The following is a 9,545-nucleotide window of genomic DNA, read 5'->3' as shown; positions in this document are numbered from 1 at the left end:
TAACCCCCGCCAAGAAGCACTAGCAAACTTCCCTGCAAGAATGTTGGTCCACTTCAGTTCAGGTGTAAACTGTCCCTTCGGAACAGATCCCACCTTCCCTGGAACAAAGCCCAATTATCTAAAAACCTGAAGCCCTCCCTCCTGCACCATCCTCTCAGCCACATATTAATCTGTATAATCCTTCTGTTCCTTGCCTCACTCGCAAGTGGCACAGGTAGCAATCCTGCCCTTCAGCTTCGCACCTAACTCCCTGAACTCCCTACACAGGACCCCCTCACTCATCCTACCCACGTCGTTGGTCCCTACATGGACCACAACATCTGGATTCACCCTCCCTCTCGAGAATAACCTGCACCCGATCTGAGATGTCTCTATTATGGCCTGGTATGAGAACACCTTTGAGTGGAAAATCTTCAAAAGGCAGTGGATTTGACCCAGTACATCATGGATTAAATATCTTTCCCAACCGTTGAACACATCTACATGAAATGCTGTTGAAGAAAAGCAGCATCCATCATCAAAGATCCTCACCACCCAGGCCATACTCTTTTCTCACTGCTGCTATCAGGTAGAAGGTACAAATGCCTCAGGACTCGCACCACCAGGTTCAAGAACAGTTACTATCCCTCAATCATCAAGCTCTTGAACAAAAGGGGATAGCTACACTCATTTAAGGACTCTGTTATATTGATGGATATTATATTGTTAGTTCATGCTCATTTATTACTAATTATTTATACCTGTATTTGCATAGTTTGTTTACAATTTACAGTTCCTTATGTTTACAGTTTACAGTTACTGTTCTATAGATTTGCTTGTCCGTGGAAAAAGAATCTCAGGATTGTATGTGGAGACGTATGTACTATGACAATACATTTTTCTTTGAGCTCTGAACTTTGAATTGCCCTTGTAATCCAGATGTGAAGTAGGTAAAATAAACACAGAACAAGGGTAGGTATGATATGGGATTCAAGGACAGTCAGCAGAGTGAAGGACTGCTGGGAATGCAAGAGACATTCCAAATGACTTATCAGGAGAGCATGAAACATGAAAAAAATTGTTTAAATTTTTTGGCTTAGTCAAAGTGATAGGTGTGAATCATGCATAAAATTCAAGGTGCTTTTCTCTTAATAGTAGCCATTCAGATGAGTCCAATGGGCCATAGTAGTCTATTGCAAGTCTGCATATTTCTGTATTCATATTGAAATATTGCTATCATAATTACAGTAGGTTTGATAAATGATGAGGCAAATAATTGTTATAAATATTTGCAGAATAAATTGAACAGAAATGCAGTGTTATTCCATATGTAGTAATGGTCTGCATTATCCTACACTTCCATATGATGTAATAAATTATAAGTATCTTTAACAATAAAATTAGCATAATATTCATCTGCATGTGAATTTGGAATATTTACAACTAGTTATTCTTGGATCACTTCCAAATAAGTTATGGTACATACATCTATGTATATGTTGATTTGTATAAGCCTGTAAAGAGAACATTTCTGCAAAATTAACTTTGGCACTGAAATATTAATTTTAGAAAGCTCAGTCTTTCTGAAAGTGGTGTGTGTTGGAACTTTAATAATTTCTAAGCTTCGCCTTATTTCACTCATATCTCTCTTGATTCCAATGAGTGTTCTTTTTGTTTTGTGTATAATTATTTTAATCTGGCTGCATCAGTAGAAAGGCTGCCAATGTCTCGGGAAGGTTCCTTTAATTTCAATGATCTAAGTGGCTGACGAGCCTCCAGGATACTTGGCCTGCTCCAACTCCACTTAAATCCTTTGTAAACAAGTGCTTCATTGATGCTGAATGGCAGGCAATCTCTTATAAGAGATTGTTAGCATAATAAATGCTAGGCATCAATGGCGAAATCAGGGGCAAAGTTTCTTGTATATTCACAAAAACATGCACCCTGGAAATATAACCGATGTGTAAAAAGACCAAAATTTGGAGTTGGCCCTTTTGTTTTAGTTTTTCTGTGTATAAACACAAGGTCACTAAATCAGACTTGCTCTTTCCCCATAAAATACTGAAGGTGCAGCTTTTCTTTCAAGCTGGAAAGAACGTCTTGTCAAACAAAACATTTCCTGCAGGGAATTTAATTACCATTCTCTTAGAATGTTTACCTCCAGAACCCGAGGCAGGCAGACAAGGAGAGTAAATGATTGAGAATTAATTGGAACAATTAACATTTTGTAATTATTAGTATGGATCTTCAATACTCTACACAAATAATAAGATTGATGTTGGAAAGGAATTCCCAGTATGCTTTTTTAGAACAAAGGTGAACAAATAATATAGACCAATGCATCATCGGCTATGGATGTATTGATGTTCTGTGGGCCTCATGCAACACACAGTGAAGTTCTGCATGCAGTGGCCATTCTTGTTTATGGAATCAGAAGTTTTTATATGGGGAGAATTTTTTTATTTTGTACAAATAACTGTCCTACAGCTTGGAAACAAGTCCTTTGCCTAGTGGGTATGCATCAACCACCAAGTAACCACTTACACTCTCATATACTAATTGCATTTCACTCTTTGCACATTTCTAAATTCCCCACAGATTCTTCTATGTTCTTACCCCCGGGGTAGTGGCCAATCAACATAGCGTTCCCATCCACCTTTGGGATGAGGCAGGAAACCAGAGCATCTGGAGGAAACACAAATGGACATGTAAACTCCATTCAGGCCTGACGTGAACTCGGAGTGCTGTACCTGTCAGACAGCAGCAACCCTGCTAGTTGTACGATTGTGTCCTCCCCCACCCCCAAATGCTGATATTGATTCAGTAAAGTGGAGAAAATGTCACCACCTTGTAACGGCTTCATAACATGTTCCAATGTGCGCAATGTGAAAATTACTTCGTGTAGTTATTCCTGCCTGTAGGCATGTATGGCAACGTGTGACGTATAATGAGATCGCACAACAGTATTATGATGATTCACTAGTTATTGACCAGGTTTTACAGTTGTAATTATAGCAAAACTATCTGTTCCCCCCAACAGTATTCTGTGAAATTGATACAAACATTGGGATGCACACATTTGATGTGGATGTCAAGCCAAATAATTTGTGTGCTGGATGATGCATTAGGATTTTACCTAACAATTCCTTTCTCCAAAGATGATGCTCAACCCACTGGGTACCTCCAACAGAATGTTTGTTGCTCCAGATTCCATCATCTTTTGTTTCTTGTCACTCCAAATAATTTAAAGTGATTAGGTGCTTTCAATGCTGTTCTTTGTAGTTTTTGCCACAGCAATCAGAGGAAATCAGTGTATTAAAGCTACCTGCGCTTATACATTAGGGTCATTGTTAAATGACCCAAGAATGTTGTATGTTATATGATGTACAAGTAGCTTATCAAAGCATAAAGACTAAATAAATCTCCGATCCTAGAGAAAAAACACTAATGCTATGTGGATTGCAGTTTTCTCATAAATTAAAATTTGAAGGATTTTGAAATGAAAAGTTCATAAGTTTGTTTTATCTATATTAGTTCAGCTGTGCATGTTGCATATTCTCTGATCATTATTGGTTGCTTAAAATATTAGGTAGAAATTATGTTTTTTTTTAACCTGTTGTCTTGTGGAATTCTTTAACTTAATGGGCTTCTCATGGTATGGCATCTCAGGAAACGTCTTGTCCCAATGTGTAGCAACGACAGATGAAGTCCATGATTCAGATGCTGTGAGATTTTTGTGAGCAGTGTCCTGTGAGGCCAGTGTTGCCATATTGTTGACCACAAATTCCAGGTCAATATATTTTCAGACATTGAAAAGCAGGAAACCTGCCAATCCTGGACATCTGAAATAAGATCAGAAAATGCTGGAAGTACTCAACAGTTTATGAAGCATCTGTTGAGAGGGAAACTGAATTAACATTTCTGATTAAAAAAAAATCTTTCATCAGATGTGGATTTAAAAAACATATGATTTGCAGAGAAACATAGAAACAGAAAATAGGTGCAGGAGTAGGCCATTCGGCCCTTCGAGCCTGCACCGCCATTCAGTATGATCATGGCTGATCATCCAACTCAGAACCCTGTACCTACTTTCTCTCCATACCCCCTGATCCCTTTAGCCACAAGGGTGATATCTAACTCCCTCTTAAATATAGCCAATGAACCAGCCTCAACTGTTTCCTGTGGCAGACAATTCCACAGATTCACCACTCTCTGTGTGAAGAAGTTTTTCCTCATCTTGGTCCTAAAAGGCTTCCCCTTTGTCCTTAAACTGTGATCCCTCATTCTGGACTTCCCCAACATCGGAAACAATCTTCCTGCATCTAGCCTGTCCAATCCCTTTAGAATTTTATATGTTTCAATAAGATCCCCCCTCAATCTTCTTAATTCCAGTGAGTATAAGCCTAGTCGATCCAGTCTTTCTTCATATGAAAGTCCTGCCATCCCAGGAATCAATCTGGTAAACCTTCTTTGTACTCCTTCTATGGCAAGAATGTCTTTCCTCAGATTAGGGAGTTCCTTAGAATGGAGGGAGATGGATAAAACAGATGGAATGACTGAAATAAAATGGGTGTTTAAAAAAAAAAAATGAATGACCCTGGTGTGTCTACTGGTATAATGGGTCCACAGCAGATGTCATTTCATTGGATATTCACTTATCCCTGGAACATCTGGACAGCAAAGTTGCATACATCAGGATGCTTTTTATTAACTCCAGCTCAGTATTCAATATCATCGTCCCCTCAAAACTAATCAATAAGCTTCAAGACCTTGGCCTCAATATCTCCTTGTGCAACTGGATCCTCTGTTTCCTCACTTGCAGACTCAGAGTGGCAACAACATCACCTCCATAATCTCCAGCAGCAAAGGTGCACCACAAGGCTGAGTACTTAGACTGTGCTCTACTCGCTTTATACTTATGACTGTGAGGCTAAGCAGAGCTCCAATGCCATATTTAACATTGCCGATGACATCACTGCCAAAGGTCAAATCAAAGTTGGTGACAAGCCAGCATGTAGGAGTGAGATTGAAAATCTCGCTGAGTGCAGCCACCTCTCACTCAGTGTCCGTAAGACCAAGGAGCTGATTATTGACTTCAAGAGCGAAAACCGGAGGTCCAGGAGTCTGCACTCATTGGAGGATATGGATATGAGGTGGAGAGGGTCAACAACTTTAAATATCAAATGGGATAACTTCACTCAACATCACTTGCCCCATCACTGAACTGTTCCCACAACCCAAGGACTCACTTTCAAGGACACATCATCTCATGTTCTTGATATTTATTACTCATTTATCATTATTTTTAATAATTTTTGTATTGGCATACGTGTTGTCATTTGCACAGTGGTGCTGGCATGGTCTTTTGTGGATTCTGTTATAGTTTTTGGATTTGCTGAGTGTGCATGCAAGAAAATTAATCTGGGTTGCATATGGTGATATATTAGCTTTGATGATAAATTTACTTTGAAGTTTGAACATTGACTATTGATTTCAGAAAGAGGAAACTGGAGGTACACGAGCCAGTCCTCATCAGGGCCGCAGAGGTGGAGAGGGTCATCAACTTTAAATTAATTGATGTTATCATTTCAGAGGATCTGTTCTGGAACCAGGACGCAAGTGTAATTACAAAAAAAGCACATTAGCTTTGCGAAGATTCAATATGAACTCCAAAACTTTGACAAACTTCTATAGATGAATGGTGTAGAGTATATTGACTGGTTGCATCATCACAGCTTGGTATGATGCCCTTGAATGGTCCATCATTAAGGACCCTCACCACCCTGGCCGTGTTCTCTTCTCACTGCTGCCATCAGGTAGAAGGTACAAGAGTCTTGGGTGCCCCATTGCCAGTTCCAGAGACAGTTGTTCAGGAGCCCTAAACCATTAGACTCCTGAAACAGTGGTGATAACTTCACTCAACTTTGCTTCTCCCATCACTGAATTGTTCCAACAATCTATGGACTTACTTTCATTATATTTTCTCAATATTTAAGTACTTATTGTTTATTTATTTGCATTCACACAGTTTGTTGCCTTTTGCGCATTGGTTGTTTGTCTGCTTGTTGGGTGAGGTCTTTCATCGATTCTATTATGTTTCTGGGATTTACTGTGAATGCCCACAAGATGATGAATCTCAGGGTTGTATATGGTGATATAAATGTACTTTGATAATAAATTTATTTGACTTTTGACTCAGATGGTATTGTTGGCAGAAGGAGGATGGTTCAGGCAAATATTTCAGATATTAATCAGAAACGGTTAATGTCGGGAAGGAATTAAAGTGAAAGCAGACCACATTGCACTATCAGATTTGGAACATGAGTGACATGGAAGAATTCATATTGACAGAAGAATAAGTCGCTTTAATTTTGTGAGATTAGGGCATGCCGGTGGACGGAAGCTCTGCTGGGAGTTCATGGTGTCAAAGTTCAAAGTTGAAAACAAATTAAAGTACATGCTGTATGTGAGATTTGTTTTCTTGCAGACACACTTGGTAAATCCAAGAAACATAATAGAATCAATAAGTCCCCACCCAACCATAGCAGACAAATAACAAATGTACAAAGGATAACAAATTGTACAAATACAAATAGAAATATAATAATAAATAAATAAGCAATAAACATGGAGAACATGGGATGAAGACTCCTTGAAAGCGTGTCCATTTCATAGGTTGTGGGAATCGTTCAGAGGTGAGGCAAGTAAAGTTATCCCCACTGGTTGATGGTGGAAGGGTGATAACCGCTTTTGAAGCGGGTGGTGTGAGTCCTGTGGCTCCTACCTTTTTCCTGATGGCAGCTGTGAGAAGAGAGCACGACCTGTGTGGTTGGGGGTCTGTGATGATGGATGCTGCTTTCCAGCGACAACATTCCATGTGGATGTGCTCAGTGGAGGGGAGGACTTTACCTGTGATGAATCAAGGTGCTAAAGTTGAGAAACAGAAGCATGAAAGTAATAAAAGTGACGAATGAAAGGATGAATATTAGAATTTATTTTGGAAAAGCACAAGATGAAGAAGTACATTTACTTAGTCAGAAATGGTTCAGATAAAAAGTATGCTTATAAAAGCATGTTAGATTTTGCTAGCATGTTTGAATTGTTAGAACATTAAGGAGTAAATCTACTCCTACCTGCAAATAGCCAAGGTAATCTAAAATCTGTTAACTAATCATGGCTAAAAGATGAATCAGGCATTGTATATTTATAGCCTGTGCTTCAATTAACTTTTTTCTGACTTTTCTAATTATAGAGAAACTTGCCCTTTAATAAAATGTTTATATTCTATGACTGCAGTTAGATATTTTAATATGTGAAGAATGGATAATTAAACCTATGAGAATCTGTTAATAAAAAAACTCACAAGTAAATAGTAGCTTAAAGGAAACACCAATCCTACAGGTGATTACGGTGAGAACAAAGTGCTTACCCCTCGGTGTGTTCCAGGTGGTTACTTTTTAATTAACATCTGTGAGAAATCAGAATTTGAAGAGTTTCACTGTTGAGCTAGTCACTTTATTTATATCGACAATTTTTCTTCATTAATACACTGACCCCCTGCTGAGTTACAATTCCGCAGTCAGACTTTACACCCTGGAACCTTATCCAATTGCTAACTTCATGTGTGATTGTTGGCAAACTACATGACTAATGAGGTATCGCAGCCAAGCTTGATTGTCTTGCATCATGAGAACAGGATCAGGGCCATTCAGCTTCCTCCATTCAATAACATTATGGTCAGCCTGTATTTCAAACCCAGCTACCTTCCATTTCCCCATATTCCTTGATTTTCTTCTTTAATTAAAAAAAGACATAGTGTGTAATTATCTGTTCATGTACTGTGCCATCATTGGTAAGTATATAATGTAATTCAGTCAAAAACTCTGACAATAAAATAATGGTGTGAGCAAAAAGAGAGGCATGCTGCAGGACAATTGAGGGAGCTAAGACCAGGATCGGTCACTGCAGCTTCATTCTCAGGTAAATATACCTACACCTAGAACAACTTGAAGCTTTTTAATGTTTTCTTTATGAGAACTGCAGTATTGAAATAATTGCAACATTATAGTATGTTCTGATATAAATCAAAAGAGGTTACCTCAGAACAAGCAATCATGGAATTTCAATGCCCAAATCTTTTCTCTTTTGTGCCTAATTATATAGAATTCTTAACTCTGATGTAACACTTCAATGCATAGCTGAAATCAAAGCCCAAATTAAGCTCTAATTATTTGTATCTTTTTGCTCAATATGCTGAATTTTATCAGCCCTGCTCTCTTCTGTGCTCTGATGACTACTTTTAATGCATCATATTTTATATAATTAAGCATTTTAATTTAGAATCAGTTGCAACATGAATGATTTAAATGAGCTGAGATAAAAATATTACCTTTAATTCAATAAAGAATCTAGATATATTCCTTACTGCAGCGACAAGCAGAAATGCATTTATCAGAACTAAGTTGCATTTTTAAAAAAAACACATGTGGTAATAATGTGAAGAATAATCTGACATTGATTTGATTTTCTATTGAACTCGAAGAAATTGTAAATAGGGTGTAAAGGTATCAATTATTTTCAGATTTGTCTTGGTTTTACTTCAAGAGGAAATCTTCAGGGATAAGAGTAAAAGAATGGTACTGATATACTTCTCTGTGGTCAGTGATTCCATCTTGACCTTTCAACTAGGTATTGTTATGGTCCTAAGCATAGATTTATAATTGTTAAAGATTTAAAATTTCAAGGATATGAACCACACTGATTTAAGAAGAGTGCACCATCGTTACGCCTTTTTTAAAACATAGATGTAGCTATGCTTGGAATGAAATTATACTATTTGTCAACACTTGACTAAAATGTTGCCTTAAATCACAAACATATGGAATAGGTATCTGAAACAATAGAAGCTCTGTAGATACTGGAGATCAAAGCAACACAACTCAAAATGCTGGAGGAACTCAGCAGGCCAGGCAGCATCTATGGAAAAGAGTAAGCAGTCTTTTGTTTCGGGCTGAGACCTTTCCTCATTCTGTTGTGGAATCAGAGGCCTGCAATCAAAAGATCCACTTCATTTTGTTTTATTGGGTTTGTTCTTTTAAACTTTTTGTGAGACAAGAGCTTGCATGACAGTCCTTTTAATTCAGAATTTTCATGCAGAAGTTCAAATACTATCACATCTCAATTAGGGAAGATTATTTACTTGGGTTATCATATTGAAGCAAATCATCACATTCCAGGTGGAGGTTATTTCACTCCTGGGCTGGAAATTAAACTCCCCTGAGTACACCTTACATGGAGCACTCACAAGAAAGCAGCGCCATTATCAAAGACCCCACCATCCATCCACGCTCACTTCTCACCAGTACCATCACACAAGAGATCCCACACCACAGATTCAGGAGCAAATATTACCATACAACCATCAGGACCCTTAACCATTGAGGTTAACGTCATTCACCACTACTCTGAACTGATTCTACGACCTACAGGCTCACTTTCAAGGACTCTTTAGAAATCATATTCTTAATATTATTTTTATTTGCAAATGTCTCCTCTTGCACATTGGT

General features: G+C 38.1%; 1 long non-coding RNA gene across 1 annotated transcript; it reads right to left on the bottom strand.

Moving 5' to 3' along the window:
- Positions 1–2,537: 2,537 nt before the first annotated feature.
- LOC132396416 (uncharacterized) lies at positions 2,538–6,880 on the bottom strand. Its single transcript, XR_009512975.1, has 3 exons — positions 6,764–6,880; positions 3,593–3,821; positions 2,538–2,664 (listed from the first exon to the last, which is right to left on the bottom strand). It is a non-coding gene; the product is annotated as an uncharacterized LOC132396416 (long non-coding RNA).
- Positions 6,881–9,545: the final 2,665 nt, after the last annotated feature.

The sequence above is a fragment of the Hypanus sabinus genome, chromosome 7 (assembly GCF_030144855.1).
Source record: "Hypanus sabinus isolate sHypSab1 chromosome 7, sHypSab1.hap1, whole genome shotgun sequence".
NCBI lineage: Eukaryota > Metazoa > Chordata > Chondrichthyes > Myliobatiformes > Dasyatidae > Hypanus > Hypanus sabinus.
Note: the sequence above shows the minus strand (reverse complement) of the source record. Positions and strands in the feature narration are given on the sequence as shown.